General features: G+C 48.0%; 1 long non-coding RNA gene across 1 annotated transcript in view; it reads right to left on the bottom strand.

The window, feature by feature from the left end:
- The window catches only part of LOC106723842, a 13,075-nt gene extending 9,834 nt beyond the window's left edge, over window positions 1-3,241 (bottom strand). Inside the window, exon 1 of the long non-coding RNA XR_001359565.1 lies at window positions 3,098-3,241. This is a non-coding gene — a long non-coding RNA (uncharacterized LOC106723842). The remainder of the gene's footprint in view (window positions 1-3,097) is intronic.
- Between the last annotated feature and the right edge of the window lie 1,791 nt (window positions 3,242-5,032).

Genomic DNA, 5,032 nt, shown 5'->3' with positions numbered 1-5,032 from the left:
CATTCTGACTCCTAAGCGCCCAGGTGCTCTTCCAAATGCCCCACGGCGCCGCTTCTGGTCTGACTGGTCTTTAAACGGGGTCCACATAAGGCAAGTCCACTGTTTGGTGGCGATGCAAGAAAAGGAATTGGCTGGGAGAAGAGTCAGCAAATGGAATGCGTTGCGCACTTGGCTTTTTTGTCGTTTGTTTGTTTTGTTAATCCTCACCGAGGATGTTTTTCCATTGATTGTTTTTTCAATTAGCAATAATCGCACCTTGGATAAACCTCATTGGCTACGATGCTGCTGCTGCGCAAAGCTTCCATTGATTTTTTTTTAATATATTTTATTGATTTTTTACAGAGAGGAAGGGAGAGAGATAGAGAGTTAGAAACATCGATGAGAGAGAAACATCGATCAGCTGCCTCCTGCACATCTCCTACCGGGGATGTGCCCACAACCCAGGTACATACCCTTGACCGGAATCGAACCTGGGACCCCTCAGTCCGCAGGCCAACGCTCTATCCACTGAGCCAAACCGGTTTCGGCTCCATTGATTTTTAAGGAGTGGAAGGGACGGGGAGAGACAGAGAGACATCGATGTGAGAGAGACACATCTACTGGTTGCTTCCCGAATGCACCCCAACCCAGGGCTGGGGATCCCTGCAACTGAGGTGCATGCCCTTGATCAGAATCGAACCCAGGACTCTTTGGTCCACGGGCTGACACTCTATCCACTGAGCCAAATGGCTAGGGCTGCACTTGACTTTTAACTTCACATTCTTTGAAAAAAAGGAATCAAACTGATCTATGACGCTGGCTTTCAAATGTTCACGATGATGACCTGCAGTGATATTTTTATGTTGTGATCCAGTACACACACACACACACACACACTCACGCTCATCCACACACACACACACACACTCACACACACACACTCACACACACATACACACACACATTCATACTCACATACACTCACACACACACACTCACTCACTCACACTCACATATAACTAAAGCACGTGCCCTGACTGGGAACTGAACTGTGACCTCCTGGTTCATAGGTCCACACTCACCACTGAGCTACGCGGCCGGGCTCTTCGGCCAGCTCTGAGAGTCCAGGCCTCATTCTAGCAGGCGAGCTGCCTGGAGCCACTCGTGCCTGGGGCGTTGCTGGTGGTGAGCACGTGGGGGGACCGGCTTTCCCTGCCTGGTGAAGTTGTGTGGCTGTGTGACATTTGGGGCCAATAAATGTGAGTCACGTCGGGGTGGAAGCATTGCAGAGCTTCCCTTCTCTGGGCGCAAACCCTCAAGCCCGTGTTGGAGTAACCGTGTCCTACACTGGCAGCTCCTCCATCCGCCGGGCAACCTAAGTGCCTACAGTGAGCAGAGCCCCTCAGAAGCCCATGTTGGGCAAGTTGCTTAAGCACGAATAGCCCTCAGGAAGCCACCAAAGACGGGGTTGCTTGTTACCGCAGCATAACGGGGTCCATCCTGACAGGTACACGTCGTTTTGCTCAGCAGAGTCCATAGCACCTTACTTGTCCCAAGGGGCTCCTAGGGAGCCAGTGATGGGGTGAGGACCTTGATGAACTAAAAACTGGGGACTCCCACTCCCCCTTCTCTCGGGAGAGCTCACACTGGGCACGACTCCCCGGGAACTGTCTGACAGGAAGCAACCCCCACCTTCCCAGAATCCTTCTGGGCTGCGTAGCTCTAGAAAAATCTGCCTCCCAGAGGCTATTTCAGTGTTGCTACTTGTTCAAAAACTTTCAGCCAAATAAATGTTCCCTAAAAACTGGCCACCTAACCCCCCAGGCAGAACTGGAGCCGCATGTGGAGGCAGGGCTCTCAGCAACCCGGCCAAGTGCAAGGCAGGGCATCCCTCCCAAGGCGGCTGGTTCCTCGGCAGCTCAGGCTGCGCCTCTGCTGTGGCTGCCATGGTTACGGAGAGAGCTGGTCTCCAGGATTCTCGGGATCCTCGCTCTGTTACCATGGCCACCACACACGGTCTGAACAAACAATTCTGACCTCATCTGGGTCTCACATGTGAAAAGTAAGGCATTTGGGAAATGATTGCATTTGGGAACATAAAAATCAATCGAGGGATTGGCAATTTTGAAGTATTGCAATCAAATGAACACCAGCCACGCCCTAGGAACCTAATTTTTTCAGCCCGGCGGCCTGGCTTCGTGGTGGAGCATCGACCTATGAACCAGGAGGTCGGGGTTCGATTCCCGATCAGGGCACAGGCCCGGGTTGTGGGCCCCAACCCCAGTGTGAAGCATGCAGGAGGCAGCCGATCCATGATTCTCTCTCATCATGGATGTTTCTCTCCCTCTCCCTCTCCCTTCCTCTCTCTGAAATCAATACAAATATATTTTTTTAATTTTTTTAAGTCTTTTAGACCACTGTTGAGGTTTCAATATAGAGAATAGTTTAAATAATAGTATTGTATTGATGACAGTTCCTGATTTTGATATAATGGGATTGGGGATGAGAAAATGTCCTTGACTCCGGCAATACATCCTGAGGTATTTAGGGGTAAAGGGCCGTGATGTTTGCAACTAACTCTGTTAGTAAAAAATAATAATAGTCCTGGCTGGTGTTTCTCAGTGGATAGAGCATCGGCCTGTGGACTGAAGGGTCCCAGGTTCGATTCAGGTCCAGGGCACATGCCTGGGTTGCAGGCTCAATCCCCAGTAGAGGGCGTGCAGGAGGCAGCTGATCCATGATTCTCTCTCATCATTGATGTTTCTCTCTCTCTCCCTCTCCCTTCCTCTCTGAAATCAATACAAATATTTTTAAAAAGAAATAATAATAACATGGCGAGGAAGGGAAAGCAAATATAGTAAAATGCTATCAACTGGAAAACCTAGGTGAACGGCCAAAGTGTTCATTCCACTATTCTTGCAGCTTTTCTGTAGGTTTGCAATTACTCCAAATGAAAAGGTTTTGTTAAATCATGCATGCTCCAGATTACTGACTTTCAAACTTCTTTAATGCTAACGCACAATAAATATAGATTGTATTAAGCACTCCAGACACATACATATATAATCTGAACAAACGCATACAAATTCAATCAAAAGGTTCACAAACCAAAACTTACTCTTATAATAGACATGTCATGTGAGGCTCTGTGACGTTGGCGTTCTGTCTTGTTTTTGAAATGCTGGTGATGAGCCGTTCCATTGGGTTGGTGAGCACAAGGGTCACAAGCTGTTTGTTCACTCCCGCCCTCCCCTCAGGTGCTTTCGGCGGCATTGCTAATATTTAACATGACCTGCAGACACCAAAGTACTGCCACCGTGCAGAATGGACGCTCCGGCCTGCCCGCGTGCTCAGTGGGTGAGTGTCAACCCATGAACCAGGAGGTCACCGTTCAATTCCCAGTCGGGTCACATGCCCAGGTTGCAGGCTCAATCCCCAGTGTGGGGCGTGCAGGAGGCAGCCAGTCAATGATTATTTCTTTTTTTTTTTTTCAGAGATGAAGAGAGAGAGAGAGAGATCAATGATGAGAGAGAATCATGGATCGGCTGCCTCCCGCATGCCCCACACTGGGGATCGAGCCCACAACCCGGGCATGTGCCCTGACTGGGAATTGAACTGTGACCTCCTGGCTCATAAGTCAATGCTCAACCCCTCAGCCACGCCAGCCAGGCCTCTCATTATTAATATTTCTCTCTCTCTCTCTCCCTCTCCCTTCCTGTCTAAAGTCAATAAAAATATATTTTTTAAAGAACAGACACTTGATGCACTTGGATCTGTATGGGCTTTGAAAACCCACCTCCTTTCCTAACAACAGTAGGAAATGTATTTCCCGTTGGCCTAAAGGGAAATTAGGGGGCACACGGGAGTCACACCTATAGTCACTTTTTAAAGTTTTTTAAGGAAAAATTGGATGAAAGCAATGCACCTTGACCTTCTTTATGCAATAGTTGTAACACTTCCTGCTCCTTAGGCTCGCGTTTTTATAGAACACAAACACATATGTAAGTGTGTATAAACACATACACACTTCAGAAGGGCCTATGCACAATTGTCTATGCACTCTTGAGCATCCATTAGTTGTACAAACATAGACATTTGTAATGGGTGCTTCCCTTTCTAAAATATCTATGATATGCCCTGGCTGGTTCGGCTCAGTGGTTAAAGCGTTGGCCCACAGACCAAAGGGTCGTCATTTCAATTCCCAGTCAAGGGCAGGTACTATGTTGCAGGTTCGGTCCCTGGCCCCAGTCCAGAGGATTAAAAATAATAATAATAAAACATCTATACTATCTTCTCATTTATCTGGATGATATCTTAGTAAAAACTTCTTTGAAGACAAAAAAAGAGAGAAAAATATAAAAGAAAACCTCTTCAAACACAGAGAGAGGAACTCGGGACATTAAGATTAGGGATTTCCGGAAAAAAAAAAAAGATTAGGGATTTCCGGAACGTTGACAAAGGCAGTCATCATTGCCCGTGGATGGAGAACAGCTTGGGCCAGTGCTCAGAAAACTTCAGCCTTTGCTCCGACACTCGGGCCTGGGGACTCCCAGTTGGCCAACTCCCTTCCTAGGAAATACCTCAGCCCCCTACCCAGCTACTGGCTGCCTCCTCTCCTCCTGGCCATTGGGCAGCCCCGAAGAGTGCACCACCCTGTACTCCCATTTTTCCTCATTTTTCATAAAAAATTACCTATTTAGCCTGAACCGGTTTGGCTCAGTGGATAGAGCGTTGGCCTGCAGACTGAAGGGTCCCAGGTTCGATTCCGGTCAAGGGCATGTACCTTGGTTGTGGGCACATCCCCAGTAGGGGATGTGCAGGGGGCAGCTGATCGATGTTTCTGACTCTCTATCCCTCTCCCTTCCTCTCTGTAAAAAATCAATAAAATATATTAAAAAAATAAAAGAATGAACATGGACCCTTCCACCAAAAGGCTAGGAATTGGAAGCTTGTAGGGTCCCGGGGCGCCACCTCCATTCCTCCCCTCATCCCTCATCTTCCCAGAAAGGACCGCAATATAAACTTTCCAGGAATTGGAGACTTACATTTTTTT

Source organism: Myotis brandtii, unplaced genomic scaffold, assembly GCF_000412655.1.
Source record: "Myotis brandtii unplaced genomic scaffold, ASM41265v1 scaffold657, whole genome shotgun sequence".
NCBI lineage: Eukaryota > Metazoa > Chordata > Mammalia > Chiroptera > Vespertilionidae > Myotis > Myotis brandtii.
The sequence above is the reverse complement of the archived record's forward strand: the minus strand, read 5'-3'. Positions and strand labels throughout refer to the sequence as shown.